Source organism: Gopherus evgoodei, chromosome 2 (assembly GCF_007399415.2).
Source record: "Gopherus evgoodei ecotype Sinaloan lineage chromosome 2, rGopEvg1_v1.p, whole genome shotgun sequence".
NCBI classification, from domain to species: domain Eukaryota; kingdom Metazoa; phylum Chordata; order Testudines; family Testudinidae; genus Gopherus; species Gopherus evgoodei.
Window position 1 is genome coordinate 279,512,565 of NC_044323.1, and position 18,766 is coordinate 279,531,330.

The 18,766-nt window shown below is 43.8% G+C and overlaps 1 protein-coding gene across 2 annotated transcripts in view; it reads right to left on the minus strand.

Annotated features, from left to right (window-relative positions):
• Positions 1-17,984, minus strand: part of FAM49B (family with sequence similarity 49 member B) — a 148,803-nt gene extending 130,819 nt beyond the window's left edge. The window contains exon 1 of one of the 2 annotated variants that reach the window (XM_030553826.1): positions 17,901-17,984. The gene's annotated coding sequence lies outside the window, so the exon portion shown is untranslated. The remainder of the gene's footprint in view (positions 1-17,900) is intronic. The other variant, XM_030553831.1, reaches the window with a different exon arrangement.
• Between the last annotated feature and the right edge of the window lie 782 nt (positions 17,985-18,766).

The following is an 18,766-nucleotide window of genomic DNA, read 5'->3' on the forward strand; positions in this document are numbered from 1 at the left end:
TCTAACACATGAGAGACTACTGAAGTAGTTGCCTTCGGACTGTACTGTCCTTTAAGGCTTTACACATTTAATTTCGGCAAGTACAAATCCTGCAGTATAACAGATATTACCTCGCCAACCTTGTCTCTTCAGAAATATAAACACTTGTAACAAACATGACTCAACTATGTAAATTTCAACACATAGAGACAAAACAAAATGCCAAGGTCAGATTGTCCTATGCTTACAAGAATGCCTGTAGGGTTTTCCCCAATAAAGTATCAGTACTTGACACTGTGTGTAGCCACTCACCTCAGGATAGCAAAACACTGTTTTTAAAAAGTGGCTGTTATCTCCATAAGACAGATGCAGAAATTGAGGCACAGGGAAATTAAGCAATTTACTCCAGCAAATCAAGGGCTAAATTGGGAAAAGACCCCAGATCACCTGACTGCCACTCTCATACTCTAACCACCAGACTATGCTGATTGCATCAGTCATTTCATTTGGTACAAGTGATTGTATAAAAGATTAGGGCAGTTCCGAAGTCTGGTGTGGCCAAGGCCCTAGGACAAAAAATACAGTACATCCACAGCTAGCAGACAGTTCTTGAAAGTCAAGAGATACCCGTGGGTACGATGTTGGCCCATGATCAGAGAGAACGCTGATATTACAACAGTACAGCTTCTTTGTTGCAATATCATCACTGCCTGCCTTCTGCATTTCTGCCTGCTCGTATGTAATGGGGGAGAGTAGTAGACAAAAATTGGCAGGTGTTGAAACTGCACTACAGACAGGACTGTAAAATAATGATAAAGGAAAGTCAGAAGAGAAACTGCAGCTTTTAATTTAATTGCACTTTGTCCCCATTATAAAATAGAGCAACATCCTGTACACTATGCTGAGTCTTTGATTAGCTTATGGAGCTGAGTACAATGCGGTACGGGGGGGACAGATTATTATTACACTGGAGGATAATTCCTCATCAGATATGCCACTGTGTTCTGAAAGCTATTGGTAGCAAAGGCGAAGTGGAAGAGTGAAAGAGAAACCAGTTTAAACAATGCTCTAGACAATTCAGTGTTGTCCAACTCAGGAAGCAGTGGTTAGAAAGAATTCAGAACTACAGGACCTTTGACTACATTCAAACACAGGCTCAGTGATTCATTTTGGCCACAATGAGCAAGGGTGTGATCCAAAGCCTACTCAAGTCAAGCCCACAAAAGTCCTTTCACTTCAACAGCCCCAAACTATGTAAGCATATGCTTTAAGCATATATCCTATTCAGCAAAGCACTCAAGCAGGTGCTTAACTCACATTCAAGTTACTAGATTTAGGCACGTTTCAGTGTTATGTTGAATAGGAATGGACTGCTGAATCAGGGCCTCCATGACCTCAGGCATCTTACTTGACCCTCCCTTCTGCATTGGTCAGTTCAGCTGTAAACTTTGGTCAACAGCGAGGACCTCACCCAAAGCTAGATAGTGTGACTGTAGTGAGTTTTCATGTCTAGCCATCTGCTACCTCCCCCTTACAATAGTCTAAGTCTATTCCAACTAATGAATATATTCACTGTTACAGGCAAGGAAGAGACAACATTTTAAAAAGACAGGACTAATTACCCTCCGCCAGAAAGAGACAACTATTTCTATAAACCCAATCCTGCACTCCCTGATGCAGGCAAACTCCACTGATTTCAGTGGGAGTTGTGTTGACCTCAGGAACGTAAGATCAGTTTTTAATTTGATTATGTCCTTTGCTGAATGTTGTTGCTTTTTTAATTAGGTGCTGACTTCTTCCATTAACAGAATTATTAGAACATCATTTTATGTATAATTGTTTTGACTGCATTTAGTTGTCCTCCAGGGACTAGTCAGAGGATCACTTTAATTCTGCTCAGCTGTTCTCCCCTCTACAGTTTCACCTGTAACATCTTCTTTAGATCACATGAGCATTCAAAACTATTGTTTTTCAATGGTAGACTAGCTAGGTGACTTAGTTAAAGGACCTCTGCTGAATGGCTGGGGAGAAATATTTTCTAGTGCTGAGTCTAAAAGTCAGCATATAAGCACAAATATAACCAAAACAATAATAAGCAAAGCCAGGTGTAACATGGGCATAAAACAGCAGTTCTCAACCTGCGGCCCAGTCAGCACACAGCTGTGGCCCATGTGACATCCTCAGGGCCACACAGGTAGTATTGGTAAATACAAACATTGGTAAATAGGTTGAGAACCACTGAGTGGATTATGTAAGGGCCTGATTCTTCCAGCTGTTGTGTGCCCTCAACTCCTATTAACTTCAGTGGGATCTGAGGGTGCTAAGCACCAGGGCCGGCTTTAGGCCTATTCCACCAATTTCCCCGAATAGGGCCCGGTGCCTAAGAGGGCCCCACTCCCAGTGAGAATCCCTTCCCTGGCTAGAGGCACCTTTTTTTACTCACCTGGCAGCATTCCGGGTCTTCAGCGGCAGTTTGGCGGCGGGTCCTCCAGTGCCGCTGAAGACCTGCAGTGAGTGAAGGACCCGCCGCCCAAGTGCTGCCAAAGATTTGGAGCACCGCCTGGTGAGTACAAGCCTCACATGTTTTTTTACGTGGGTTTTTTTTTTTTAAGTCATCCCTGCTGGGGCCCCATTGAAACTGTTCGAATTGGGCCCCACACCTCCTAAAGCTGGCCCTGCTCAGCACTTCACAACACTGAGACTTGTTTCTGCCACTATTCTGCTTCTGTGCCTCGACACCAATTTGAAAACTCCCCCATTCCAGTCTTTGGATCCATCTACACTGCCCCTCCTCCCCCCACAACATGCACACACACTGCCACCCCAAAAAACGTGCTCTTAACTGGATTATCTAACCTATTTTAGCTATTTCGAGTTAAAAGAGCAGTGAAGCCAGGGCAGCTCAGCTTTTAACTCTCTTTAGCAGCTTGAGTTCAGCTTTAAGATTTCCTGGAGACTTTAACTCGAGCTGCTAAACCAAATTCAAAGCTGAATTGCTGTGTCTTCACTGCTACTTTAACCCAAGTAACGCACTGCAGGTTGGCTAACCCATGTCAAGAACAGTTTTTGCAGTGTTAACATATGCTCTGTCCTGCTCAGAGAAGTAAAAGTGATGGATTGATTCACCAAAACCTGTTTTTTTGTGACGTCCAAATACATGTTCATTTATAATCTGAGCAGGGTTGAACGCACAGTTTCTATATGGTGGGGAAAAAACCTATTAGTGTCACCAGCTATGTGTCTATTTTTAAAATACACACTATATTCAATGCAATTTACATCAATGTGCTCTTAAGGGTCACCATCTGAAGAATACCATTAATTGGGGTAGGGGATTTTTAAAATAACCCCCAATTTTCTATTAGACCATACTATCATCTCAACACAAGATCATTGTATCATTTTACCTGCAGATTAAGGAATCCCAAACCACCACCACATAATATATTTGGATTTAAACATAAAAAAGTATGTATTATTCACTCTCTGTCCCAAGGTACCCAGCAAGCTAGAAGCACAGACATAGCCTAATCCTGTACTCCTATCACAGGCAAAACTCCCACCGATGGCAAAAAGAGTTTCACCTGTATACGGAATATGGCACCAGGTCCTTTTTGTGTCATGCGATCATTGCCAGATGTCTGGAGGACAGACAGATCACAGAGTCAGGCCCTGATTCAGCTAAGGACTTGAGCACAGGCTTGACATTACAAAAGTGCTTTGCTCAATTGGGGAGAATAGCAGAAAGGTGGTGTGAAGAGATGTCAGACTTCTCCATCTTCCCTTTCTTTCAGAACTTGAGCATAACATCTTTGAAATCCTTACTGCATACTAAACTTAAATCTGGCATCAAATTCAGCCCTTTAAAGTTTACAGTAAAAAAAGTGACTAAAATAGACACTAATATTCCATTTTTGAAAGCTTAAAAGTATATTTAATAGAAGAGAAGATTTTTCTGATCGGTCTATAACCTCCATGTAAGAGATGAAAAATTATGTTGCATCCTTTCTGGTTCTTTTATCACTCGTAATAAAATGTATGCAGTCCAACCGTTGGTGAATATTTTTCTGACAAAGCATGAGGTATAATAGAATCTGGCAACTTCCCCTCTGCAACAGTGTTGACTCTGTGTACATGCATTATCATATAATCTTTAATTGCATGATCACATATCTTAATCCTAAGAATTTGTAACTGACTTCAGCTGGAGACTTTACTGCAAATATTAGTGAATAATCTGAAATAGCACTTGTCAAATTCTGTTAGGGGAATTAATGACCAATCAACCCTTCCAGAGATTGATTTCTAAAGACTAATGAAAAAAAAAAAAGAGGCACACAAGGAGCTTTAAAATAAATGGATTCAGAATTACAGTTGTGTGTATAATGTTCCTTTCCCAGTACAAAAGGAGAAAAATTAATATAGGCCCTGAGCAACTCAAAGATTTTTGTTCTATTTAAAGATGTTTACTACACAGCTTGGGAACTGCATCTCTCACTTTGAAGCAAAGTTAACTATTGCTATGCATTAATTGACAAGTGTAGCCACTGAATGTTGCCATCAATCCAGAGTTAAATATTTTACATTTTTACCTTTAAAAACAAAAATGCTCTATTAGCTTTTACTTGCCTCCAGAACAATACACAGAACTACTCTATTATTAATAATCTGTTTCCCCTTCAATAAAGCTTTTTGGATCTTTACTACTGTCTGATGACGTATTCATTGATATGTGGGGATCAGAGTACAGTAAATTAGAGCACAACACTATTCTTTGGGACAGAATCCAAAAATAACCATCTATTTGATATCAACACAAGGGATTTCCTAAGGGAATGAAAGCATCATGAAAGTGCAAGTCATCAGTGGTTTAGGAAATGAGACAAATTCATGTCTGAGGAGCAGATGCCTCCTTGCTATTCTCCTCTAGGTCATCAGTTCATATCCAGTCCAATAGTGATTGGAAGCCATTAGGCATCTAATAGTTTTTGGTGGTCTATGTGGCACGAGAGTGGAATTCCTTATGGACAGGGGTCCATGTCACAAAGCCACCAATATCCTCATTGGGAGTCTCAGCAGAAAGGAATAAAACATGACAGACAGAGACTGAATGAACCACATAGGTGGTCTAGGGTAGAGATACACTGATAGGGTGTAGTGAGGTACCTTGCAGTGGCTGAGATGTTGCCAGAGCACTTCTGTTTCCAGGGCTGCCAGTCTGACTTTAGATTTCTTGCCAGCACTTAAATAAAATAACTACATTATTAGGCAATCTGTCAGGTTGCCCATGTTCTCCTAAGGAAGGTAATGAAGAAGGATTAAAACAAAGAACTTATCTCCAAACTTAGCATCCACAAATGGCATCCAAGCTCCTGCCTACTGGGTCTCAGTAAGTCTTGGAGAAGGAAGAGGAAAGGGGATGTGGTCTGCAAAACAAGATCATGTGTTATTCTTACACACAGTTTTGCAAATCCTAAGTCCCCAAAATGCTACATGCTGCATGAATCTAACCACATTCCAGGTCTGCTAGAGGAGACCAGAAGAAACATATATTGAGTGCCTCCATGGGTATTTGTTAGAGGTGACAAAAGACCACTGAGGAAGAAAGCTGGGGCACATGGCCTGCAGCACCAGATAGGATAGCTTGATGGGCTCAATCTAGCACCAAGCCCTTTTATTTCTGGATATCAGATTCCTCCAATACTAGGTAGGGGATGCAGATTCATGGAATCAGCTGCTCCCAGCCCTGAATTCAGGTGCATTTTCATACCTGCATTTCAGTTAACTGCTCCTTCACAGCACATGGCAGTGACAATGTGGCCCAGTTTTACTGTATATTCTATTAAGGAGCAAGCCCATGAAGTGCCAAGCTTCTCTCAACTCCCATTGAATAAAAGGTGAGTTGAGTGTGGTAAGTCCTTGCATGTTTCGACTTACTGAGTGGGTCAGTTCTGAGTACAATGGGCTTAGGTACACTTATACAATATAGATATGGGAAGGGTTCTTAATACTATGATTGTTTATCATTTGAATTCTCTTCAGATTTACTTTCAGATAGTGATTCAACACTTTACATTTAATTCCACCAGTGTAAAAACATAAACCTTAGAAATTTGTTACAAGAATTGGGTTCAGTGCTGCAAATGAGTCATAATGTTTTGTGGGAGTTGGAGATAGGAATTCTTGCTCTTTAATAATTTGCACCGTACTTGTAGTGAGAAGTGAAATGGCCTTTTCAAGAATATCAGAAAAATATCCAGCCACAAATGTTGCTACTCCCTTTAAAAAATTCAATAGGCCAGGGGTGCTGGAACAATTTGTATAGTGGGGGTGTGGAGAGCCATTGAACCAAACTGTAAACCCTGTCTATAATGGAAATCACTTCAAGTAAGGGGGTGAAGCAGCACTCCTAGTTCCCAGCACCTATATCAAACGCTGCTTTTTGAACTATCATGCAAGCCTTTCTGAGCAGAAAGTCATTCAAGTATCTCTAGAAGATTGGAAGTTAGTGAAAAAGATCCCACTTTAACACTGCTCATTTCTCCTCCTTGTGAGAAGCAACTCCCTTCCTGAGGCTGGCCCAGGGGTTGGCAACCTTTGGCACGCAGCTTGCCAGGGTAAGCACCCTGGCGGGCCAATTTTCCTGCCACGTCCGCAGGTTCAGCGAATCGCGGCTGCCACTAGCCGTGGTTTGCCGCTCCAGGCCAATGGGGGTGGCGGGAAGCAGCGGCCAGCATGTCCCTTGGCCTGTGATGCTTCCCGCCACCCCCATTGGCCTGGAGTGGTGAACTGCGGCCAGTGGCAGCCATGATCGGCCGAACCTGAAGACGCAGCAGGTAAACAAACCGGTGCGCCAGGGTGCTTACCCGGGTGAGCTGCATGCCAGGGTAAACCAGGGTAAATCACAATCTTCCCTCCTGGTCTCACCGCAGCTTTAGGGATGAAGTCAACTGTGACAGGACCATACCTGTCACAATGTATGTTCATCCCCCCCAAACCCCTGTCCCAGTGCCTAGCACAATGGGGGGGGAGTCAAGGCCCCTCCCACCCCTGACTCTGTGCAAGGGGGAACATAGAGGTTTAGAAGAGCCTGCTCCCCCTAGCTCAATGGCACAAGGAAGTAAAGCAGTATCTTATGCTCCCTGTCCTAGTGTGCAGGACAGGCCGCGATTTAGCGCTATGTGAGCTATTCAGAAAGCCATTGTATACATCTTTCCCTCCACAGCTTGTCTTCCCAGCAGAAAGAGATGCTGGCTACACCATTTTCTGCTCCACAAAGCTTCTCCAGTGTGTGACTGCAGAGCTGCCAGGAGGCAGGGATATGGCAACAGAGCAAGCCTTACTATATATTGCCTATTATACTACCATTAAAAAAGAGCTCCCACTGTCAGTTAACGCATGGGGACTGCAGAGACTCACAGGAAATGGATCAGCCCAGCCCACTGAAGCATAGGCTTCTGACCTGCTGTTTCTGAGAAGATGCTGCCTGAATGTCCTCTGCTGCTGGTGCCAGTGCTCTGTCCCAAGAGCTCAGAAAATGACACGTGCTGAATTTTAGTACATCAGGTGGAGTGTAATGACATGCAGCTGCTACAGCCAAAGCCACTTCAAGTTCCTCTCTGTCATTAATGTTGCAAAGGCGGCTCTTCCCTTCCCCCACGGGAATACATAAGAAGGATTTGCATTGCTTAGAACCATAAGAGGAAGTTGCATTAACACAGACATTGACTGAGAATGGTACTTTCCTTGCATTGTGCACATAGGATCATGCCTGCTAGAGATAAGTGGAAGGGGAAGACCGAAAAGCCTGTGCACTATGTAAATGATTCAGAGGCAGTGAATCCCTAAGAAAATGAGAACCTAGAAACGCCACAAAATCCACAACCACTAGGCAACATGCTATACAAAAATCCATGGAGCAAACTAAAGTTCCTCTTTGCTGCCTTTAACAGCGCACTCTCTCCAGCAGCTCTGGACAAAGTAGGGAACACTGGGCTGAATCCTACATTCCTTGTGCATTCAAAATGCCCATTGAGGTCCAAGGATATCGAAGGATTGCAGAATCAGGTCCATTATACATGATGGATCTGCAGAATCAAGCCCATTATATTCAACGTGTTCACTTGAGCAAATTCTTCCCTTTCAGGCATCTCAGTTCTCCCTTGTCCCCTAGAAGCGGCTGAGCTACCATGAGAGACTATGGAGAGAAATAGTTTTGATGTTGTATTGTTTGCACTAGAGATCAGAAGAATTCAGTAGTAAGACACACATACTAGCAGTCAACGACAAAAAGCATTTTCAATCTGAATATAAACGAAGAGCACAAACAAGTGTGGGTGGCTAGGTCTGGTAATACAGCACACCAAGTAGATTAGATGTAAGACCCATCTTTTTGTTATTTGTACAGCACCTAGCACGATAGGGACGTGGTCCATGACTGGGGCTCCTAAGAGCCACAGCAATACATATATTTTAGATGCACTAAGATTTATATTTTATACACACAAACTTATCTGGCAAACACTAATTACATAAACAGAAAAACGAGTTGGACCTGAACTAACCCCTCCCCCTAAAATCTCAGGGTGGGTCTCCTTCCCTTCTTCAGCCAGAGGTTTTCATAGTGTTTGAAACCCACTTCTAACAGAAATTAATTTCAAGCCAGCAACCACAGCAAAGATACTTGGTTCCAATCCTTAAATAGATATTGAATAGCTTGTTCATTCATAGGGAATCCTACTAATGTTCTAATTTGATAAATTGTCTTTGGCAATTGCCTGTGGATATGTGTGATATATGGAGCATATTAAAGAGAGAACGTTGCTCCTTACTGTAAACATTTCTTGAGGCCGCAACAAAAACAGAGTGCCAGATGAACCCACTAATGGACAATAGATCACATTTTGGGGACACGGCCAGACCTTTAGAGGGAGCAAGCTGCCTCAGGAGTCATCTGCAAACACAAAACAGCAGCTTCTGGTCTCATTCAGTTTTGTTAGTGGCAAAGGGTTTGAGGAAACAAGCTTGGTCCTGTGATTTACTTTTTAACGTCATGCTGGTGAAAAGTTCCAGACCCACAGCTCTGAAAACTAACACCCCTATTCCTGTATATGCTGGCAAAGGACACAGCATGCTCCCTACCATTGTGTTTCAGCCCTGACCTGGACTTGTGTGCTATAAATTACAAATTCATCCCTCTCATAACTCTATTGTCTCCCATGGAATTACAGTAGGGGTTAAAATCTACGTTATGAGGAGTGCACAGAAGAAGAGCTCCTCCACCTGTTGGCTGCAAAGGGAGGGATGAATTTGGTGCTGCACCTCCCTGAGGCACAGGGCAGAAGGCACAGCCTAGGGGGAGGAAGGCCAAAAGATGACTTTAAAGCCACCTTTGCACAACATGAATTCTGGGCTGGCTGGAGGTCAGTGCAGCCCCCAGCATAAGTTAGAGCCACCTGCGAAGCTGCTCTAGTTTATGGCTGCTTATGGAGCAGGCCAGTTTTTCTGCAGCAGTCAAACTTCCATCATGACCCTTATGCCAAAGGATGTCAGGAGGTCAATCTAGGGCTGCATATGCTTGCACCACAGAAATTCTCCCCCTTGGTTACAGTGACTGGCTTCTATATGTCATTGAAATGGCATTACTGGAACTGGAGTGGAGACCAGAATAGGCCCAAAAGTATTTTACATTGCCTAAATAGTTTACTGTTGCAATAACAGTAAGTTGGGTGTTTGTGATAGACTGTCTACACCTGAACTAGAGAGTCTTCTCTCTCTCACTATGAGAAAGGGCATCAATGTGAACATCATGACAGAAAAGCCAGCCCTCTGTGCAAACTTTTCAAAAGGGCTTTAAGATATTGTTTAACTTGATTTCCAAATGACCTGTAACTTCTGTAGGCAGGTGGGGGATATAAGGAAAACTCCCAGAGGTGGAGGATCTGTGATGGCATGGCTGAATGAAACTAATATTACCAAGTTTGTTTTTTGGTTGACTTTTAGGTTATTAGTTCTTAGAGTCCTGCTCTTGGGCTTCTCTGTGCCATGTTAGAGGACACGATTCTAGGAATCTTTGTCCCCAGAGCTCTCTTAATACAAGTATCCTGTGGAGTTAGTAATAGAGCTTTGAGGTCTGGCAATGGCCTCCAGTTATTCTGTTGGAGTTAAGGAACAGCCCTGAGACTCTAGAGAAAATGTCCACCACTCTCCAGCTGGAAGGATGTGATAGCGATGCAAGGCCATGGAGATTGAAGGACAGATATATAGGAGAGCCATCTCTGCGTGTGTGTCAGTGGGAGGGGGTAAAAATCCAGAGACCTCTAAGAAGCATAGATTTGAGGAAAGATTTAAAAAGGAACATCTAGACACTGCCAGGCCTTCTGAAACTTTTTGCAAAGATACAGATCTCACTGGATTTCAGGTTACTCCCTTGACAACAGAAGTCCTTTAATGTCCTAGGCAACCTACTACCAAGCATCTAACTGTGGAAGCAATTGCTCAGCAGTGCTTTAATAATCTGCATGTTCCCAGAAGTTATAATTTAGTACCTTCAAATAAAGCAGTTTAAAATAACTAGTGCAAAGAGGAAGTGTACTGTATTTCCAGAGCAGTGAAACAGGAAGTCCAACTCTGCTGTCAATTTTTGATAAGTCAGTAGTTCCTCAGTTGAGATGTCTTACCATCAGACATGGCAATGTTACGAATTTAGGACATGACTTCCAGTTCATCTGACTTTATTATTCTCTGTATTTCAGTCACTAAAAACTTCCTTCCCCTTCTGGGTTCACAGCTCCTGGGCCGTGCAGCAGTAAGGCTTACTGGAGGTCAGTGGTTTTCAACCGTTTTTCATTTGCGGACCCCTAAAAAATGTGAAGGTGCAGACCCCTTTAGAAATCATAGAGTCTGTGGACCCCAAAGGTCTGTGGACCACCCGTTGAAAATCACCACTATAGGTTGACGAAATCAATGGTTTTTTGTCTTAAAGGCCCACAGTCAAGATTGATGGGACATAAGTTGACTGACATGGTCCCATTTAGACAACGCGTAGCTCAGAAACTCAGATTGAAAGTGGTCAGTTTCTCCCACAGTTGTCCCACTAAGGTCAAATGGGTTGACTAATATTAGTAACTGCTGACCAGTGTGGTTAAGAAGTTAATGGTGTTCCTTTTTAAACACGCCTTTGCTACTGCCACAAACAGTGCATGAATTACTATCCATTAACTGCACTCAGAAAATCGTGTCTGGCTTTATTTAGCATGACTGGTTTGAATTACACAGAATTGAGGCTGAAAAGCAAGTCCTTTCTAATGGGACCATTGGCAAGAGGGGTTAATTTTTAGACCTACTAATGCTGATAAAATTTTAAAAGTCTTGCAAGTAGTTTTTATGTATTCTGATTACAATGGACTGAGAATTGTTTGTATATTGGTCCCCACTTTTTGCTGTGAGTGATTCCAACTTTTCCCACAGTCCCCTTGGCGGTTACTATAACTGACGTAAGTATTTTAGAGGCATCGAGTGCATCTTAGCTTCCAGGGTTACAGTGATTATTGCTGACAGGTTCTTTGTGGAATTACAACAAATTAGGTTGCAGATTAGGTTTCCATTATACCTCTAGCATCTATATTATTTCTTAAATACAGATGGATGCTGTCTAATAGTGTGAGAGCCAGGTGGATTCTGAGTTCTTCCAAGTCTGGCTGAGCTTCACTCTTACTGAGACTCTCTCAATAAGAGCCGGGAAGAGAACCCAGGAGTCCTGATTCTCAGTTTTCTACCCTAGCTAGTAGATTTTATATCCTCCCTTGTCTAGACAGCAAACTTTGAAAAATAAAGGAGAGCTTGCACATTAGGTACTATGGTAATAAATACAATGTAGATAGACAAGAAGGAGAGATTTGTTGCAGTACTTTTGCAAGTAAGATGCGTTGATACATTTTGTTTTTGTTAGAAATGCAGCACAATTCAATACAAACTTCATCAAACCAAGGGAGCCAGTGGGAACAGGAGCCACAGTGGTGTATTAAACACATGGCCGATCCTACAAGGATCCTTCAGTATCTCTTGGGCGGAAAGATCCTAGAAGGGTGAGAACTTTCAGATTTAAATAAAGGGTGAGTACAAGAGTATGTACCACAAAGATTGGTGCCGCAAGCTCTAAGGCTAAGGCAAAATTAGCTTATGCCACGCCACATAAAGGATCTCAGAGGAGAGGGGTTTAAGATAGGTTTGTACTACCAGGATAGTTTTCAGATTTCACTTTGCACAGAAGACACTAAGGCAAGGACACTCTTTTTCCACTGGGAGACAAAGGCTCATATTGCTGAATCCAAATTCCTGCTCCGGCAATTTCTAATACATAGGTATTGTTAGTATAAGTTTTCCAGCATTCTGAAGCAGTCCTAAGGCCCAGAATTGTGCCCCTATGGAGTTAAAGAATGCGGCATCTATGAGTTGGTCATCTCAGTTCAGTTCCTAGTGGAACTGTATGTCTCTGTTACAGAAGCCACCACCACATTGGCACTTCCTCAGCAAAGGACTGTGCTTAGACAATGTAGTGATGAGTGTCATAGGAAACCTACACATTAGATGATGAGACAGATACGGCACAGAGCCTGAATTAGCTTTGCACCTCTAAAGCTTTGCACCTTCTAGGTCAGGGTTGAGACACAGGCATGGTGGGAAAGATCGTCAGCTGGTTGGCCTAGCTCCAGTGAAGCTATCACAGCTCCAGTGATGTGTTACTCATGTGGAAAGGGGGCCGATCTTGACCACTGGAGCTAGGCCAGTTTACAGCAACTGATAATCCAACCTATAGTATCTAATCAGATGTTTAGTGATATCTGTGGACAAACAGAATGAACTCTCCCTGCCACTCTGGTGAAGTGAGAGAAGAGATGCATTTTGTTACATACCTGCTGCAGTGCTAGGCCATGCTGCTGCAAGGTACTGAGACCTCTCCTCTCCCCTCCCCCGACTTCAGTGTCCTTAGAGTCTCCCAATCATGAAAAGAGAGAATTTCCATTTAGAATTTCACTGGAGCTAGGCTGACTTATCCAGCTGTGGATCTGACTCTAACAGAGTTCCATGCACTTTAGCAAGAAATTCTCCCTTATACTTTCCAAAAACAAAAAACACAAGAAATACCTTGTTTGGGCCTCAAATAACTTGGTATCTGCCACTTATCCTACAGTAACTTTCACTAAGAAATAACAGTTCATTAGAGTGACTATGGCCTTTCTACACATTGCAAATTGCATTAAACTTCTAATCAGCCGCACTAGCTAAACCTCTTACATCTCTATCTGGCCTGTTCATATTTAGAGGCACAGCAGTAAGGCCTAATTGTTTTTTCTCAGGTCTTCCCATGTCTAAGCCTTATTAATTGTGCTGTTTGTATTATAGAAAATCCAAGCAATGTAAGGATCTTGTCTAAAGAAACATACTCTAGACCATGTCAGCAATGTTTTAAAAGGTGCTTGCTGGTCGTGAGCCTGATCCTGTTTCTACTGGACCCAGCGAACTTGTTGGCATGCCTGTTTGAGTAACACACCCCAGAGCTGCGATTACTTCTCTCCTCTGAAACTGGAGTATCTGCATAATAGACATTTCACTGTTCCCACTGCACAACTACCTATTTGAAAGGCTTCTTGCATCTTCCTCTATAAAAACTGGTACTGGCCACTCATAAATAGCATACCAGATGGACTATCCGGTCCAAACCAACATGGTAATCAAATCTCAGATCCCTTCAGAATTTATTTCCTCTTAGAACAAAAAAAATACAGGGTTAGTGATCCTGCTGTGATGAAAGCAGATACCACTTGATGTTTCCTGTTCCTATCAAGCAACTGATGACATGGCAAACACAAGACCTATTCCTCTTGTCTTTTTTAAAAGGGACTTTAAAAGAATGATCCATTTATAGATAACAGCTCATTTATTCATTGGACAAGCTGGGAATCAGAATATGAAGTTCTAACCACAAACCAGGCAAATCAACTTGCTATAATTATTTTGTTAATATCCTCTTTATTTCCCCACCATTCCTTTTGAAATGCACTTGTAGCTTCTTCCTTTAGAAAGAGAGGTGGCTTTTGCATACAGAAGTCATGCTTGTAGCTCACAGCCTGCTGCTATCCCTTCTCAGACAGGGAAGTACAAAGCCTCAAAAGCAGAAGTGCTTTTCTTCTCACAGGCCAGTCCAATACATTTTTGGCTCTCAGGCTGAACTTCTAGATGTTTTAGCCAATAGCAGGTGCAAGATTTGCATTAACAGCAACAAAGATTGAAAGGTCTCAAACCCAGCATCTGCTCTAACACAAGGGGATAATCTGCTTTTATTCAAAGGAAATTTATCCAGATCAGTCAGTAATGAAATGGCCCTCCAACATCATGTCAGTCACTGCAGTCTGATACTTGGAGAATCACAAACAGCCTCTGAGGAGCATGCACACACTCATGCATGCAACTCCTACCAACTGACAAATGGCAATCTTTTGAATCATCAATTAATAATGCTGGGCTTCAAACTGGGACTTACTGGAAATCGCAGTGACTGAAACTAGGAACATCATCACTCGCTGGTGTTTCCCTGGGACTGACATTTGCCGTGATTATCTTTATTTGCAAGGGAAGAACATGAATAGTGCATAAGAGATACTAGAGCTATGTAATGCTAATATTCCAGAGTTCTAACCTTAGTACTTTTCATCTTCAATTCACTTTACAAACATTAACTAGAGAGCTCCACAACCACATCTGTCCGGTAGGTAAACAGAATTAATCCCATTTTACAAGTGGGAAACTGAGGCAGACGAGCCAAGTGACATTAAGGTCACAGAGGGAGTCATTATCAAGGTTTAAAAGCGAACTCAAGTTCCTGCCTCCCAATCCTATGCTTAGACCACTAGGACATCTTCCCCATAGAAGACTATGCCTCTTTAAGTCCTACTTCCACTGAAGGTCCCTTTACAGTCCGATTCTTCTGCCACATCAGCTGGTGTAAGTCAGGGTAACTCCACTGACTTCAGTGGAAACGCACTAGTGTATAACAAGTGTAAGAGGAGAATCAGGCCCCAAGGATCTGCAAGTGGATGGGTCCAGCCACTCCCTTCTTTGTAATTTACTTATTTGAGCCGTGAGCAGTTCCCATCAAATCCATTTTAGTGCCAATGGCTGAGCTTTCCATTCTTTGTACCTTATTTTATTGCTTGATCAACAAACTAAGGATTGTGGGCTATTGATTTGTATGGTTATTTTAAGCTCAAGGGAGGGAAGAAGAAAATCCCTTTATTGTAAACAAACCTTCTGATTGATTATTTGTGTATTTATGAACTTGCTTTTTTGCCATCTCCATTGAGTGCAGACAGCAAGGGTTTAGCGTTTTGTAAAGAAGCTCTATAAAAAAAAAAAAACAGTTGAATTGAATGCAGCAAACCCCTTTCTTTCCCTGACTCTGCCAATTCCTCTGAGAAGCTCCCAAGCCATTCTTGTCCTAGTCTTCACTTGCCAGTTTGGAGAGTTTCAAACAAACGGTCTAAATGTCTGAGATCATGTTTCCAAAGAGCTCCGACTGAGGCGCCTTTCCTTACTGCTCCAACAAAAAGGAAATCTACTGGTTTGATTACTTTGTTTTATGCATCGTTTGCCACAATTTTACTCAACCTCCTGCACATCATCTGCCTTTGCCCCTAGAAAACTCTGGGACTTTTGCAATGAAAAAAATATAGCTTTCCACATAGACATTTCAACAGGTCACAGTGTCCCCCACTCTAGCTGAGTTAATGGGCTTTGAAATCCTCAGCTAAAAAAGGTGCTGGAATACGACTGGGTTAATAAAGCTGCATGAACACCCCAATGCAGTGGGTAGATCTGAGCCCATGTTGCAGCCAGGAACATGGAAGCACTGTGACTTGCCCAGGCACAGGAAATAAGAGGCAAAGCCAGGAATCCCCAAGAGTCCTGAACCCAGGAGCCTCCCTACTCTTCCAACAGCTCTTCACGAATATACTGTTGTGTTTCTGGCTGCACTTTTCCCCTCACTTCCTTCTCTATGCACTCCCTATCCATGGCCCCACAAAGTCACGGGACCTCCTGGTCAACCTCCTCCTAGCCCTGACTAAAATGGTCATCTACACAACCAGGGAGAGGACGTTGGCCAATGGAGACCCCTGTGACTGTGGGGCTTGTTTCCGATCCTCTGTCCGTTCACATATCCGGGCAGAGTTCCTTTAGGCGGCGTCCACTGGCTCCCTTGATGCCTTCGAGGAGCAGTGGGCGCTGTCCAGGGTTCTCTGCTTGGTGTCCCCATCAGGCTCCCTTCTTTTGACCCTCTGACCTTGTTCTTTATTAGTTGTCCCCCGAACTCAGTTGGGTTTTGAGGTCCTGTAGATCCTCCCCTTAGGCTGGGGGTGGGAGTTCCTTTAGCAGTGAGCGGGCTTCTGGCCGCTCACTTCCCAGAACCCAATAGGTACTCTTCCAACAGATAGAGAAATTTGGAACTCAAGTGCCAAGTGTAAGAGAAAGATCACCATGCACGCCCAGGGGCTGCTTGTTTGTCTCTTTTTAGAGGAGGAGGGAGTCATGCCAGTGCCATAAAAAAAAACTTTTCCATATCAACCTACCAGCTAGAGATAAAAGTGTCCTGGGTTTTCCCTGTGTGGAATTTCCACCATTCTGACATTTGCAAAACCTCATCCTTCCCTCCCCACCCCACCCCCAGTGTGAACCCAGAGAATTAAAACAAGCACCACAATAGACCCTGGCCTGCATCCTTTGCACTTAAGCCACTTTACTATGATCCCTTTCCCTCATCACCAGTTGTCTGTGCTCCCCCACATGGGGGCTGGAACTCAGAAGCCAGCTATCAAAGGAAAACGTCCTTTTATCTCCATTATAGCCAATCTAGGACTAGGAGCAAGGGATAGCACAGAAGGTCTCATTCCTGCTAAGCAACATTTCCTGAAGGTGATGGGCTTTGGTGGAAGCAGCCCCATGTTCAAAGTATTCCACCCCCCTCAATATCATGGTATGTGGAGTACTTAGCAGAGAGGTTTGTATGACAGTGTTAAAAACAGAACCACCCCCATCTCTTTCTCTCTCACACACAAACCTGAAATAAACGTTTTTTAAAGCTGAAAGAGGAAGTCTCCCTTTAAGACAGGCGGGTGCCTAACACTATGAGGAAGTAGGAGAGTTCAAAGATCTAACCCCCCACTCCACACCCCAGTTCTTCAAGGGTGTCGCTGTTGCTTTCCAGCCCCAAACGACACCTCGATTAAACAAACCAATGATTTTGCCCACCACAATAGCCCTAGCACTGGAAATAGCCCTTAGGTGGGTGAGTCCCACACTCATCCCCAGGCCATCTTCACACACCTACGGAGGAGTCCTACTCTTGGCCCTCAGCTGACATAGCGCCCGCCCATGTCAGATGGATCGCGTCTCGGGCTGGGGTTGATCCCAAGCCACTACACGTCTGGCCCCCCATGGACAGCCCATCTGTGCATTGCAGAGCCATGTGGAACGGAGCGTGGGGGAGGGACGTTCTCGCCCCTGCTTCTTTCACCGCATCCACCCAGGAGCAAAATAACGTGCTTGGCTCGGCTTCTCCCATTGCTATTTCTTGCTAGAGGTGAAGCTTTTCATGCATATGCATCGTGTGGGGAGCGTCTCGGTAACGGGTATGGAGGACACACAGGCACCCATCTATAAACGCACATCCAGGGGGTGGGGGGATATTTGCTTTCTCCTTGCACCTTACTCTGACAGATGAAGCACCATCACATCCCTGCAAAATGCCAGCCCTATAAATAATCCTTCCCCCCACCGAGCAGCTCCCTGCTTCCCTCCCCGCGCTGGGCATAGAGCCGCACGAGGAAATCAAGCGGATCGCACTGAATAAAATAAGGTCACGGTACCTTGTGCCGGGAGCGGAGCAAGAAGCGAAGGAGCCGCTGGAAGAGGCAGCAGCTGCCGCCAAATGCCAAAGGAACCGCTGCTTTCTGCACCAGTAACAGGCTACAGCCCAGGCTTCCGGGTTGGTCAGTTTCAACGTCACTGCCACAGGTTTGCAAAGAGGCAGCGGCAGCATGAAAAATAACTATAAAAGGAAGAGACACACGGGGGAGGAAGAGGAAACCCTGTTTACCTTTGAAAAGCTCAACTGCCCTGCCTGTCAGAAAAGGCAGATTCTTTACAAACCCTGCAAGGATGTACATGAGCTGGTCGGTGCATGTGCAGCATGGAAGCAGAAATTCCCCCCTCACACACAGCTCAGAAAGCAGGGAGCGCTCACGGTGGTGACCTATCACGCTAAGGATTTGATCCTGCAGCTGCTGAGCAACTCCTGGAAGTACAAAGCCCCCTAACTCCCACTGGGAGTTGACTAGCACTGAGCACCTTGCAGGATGGTGCGGTGAAGTTTAGCATTGGTAAAGCACTACCAGATCTTCAGGCGAGAAGTGCAATAGAAAGCATTTGTTTAATGCTGGATTTATTTCACTTGTAGTGATACTACAAGTACACTCACATGGGTGATAGTAAAGTCCCATTCATTGTTTCTCAGACGGAAGAATAACCCACACTGCAACTAGACTCTGAAATTTTTTTCCCACTCACCTGAATGCACCCACTGAGGGTCTGATTTTCACAGCTGCTGAGCACCCACAGCTCCACCTGAAGCCAAGGAGCCTGATTCTCTTCTCACATACACTGGCCTAATCCATTAACTTCAATGGTATTGCTCCTGTTTTACATTACAGTGAGAGGAAAAATAAGCCAAATG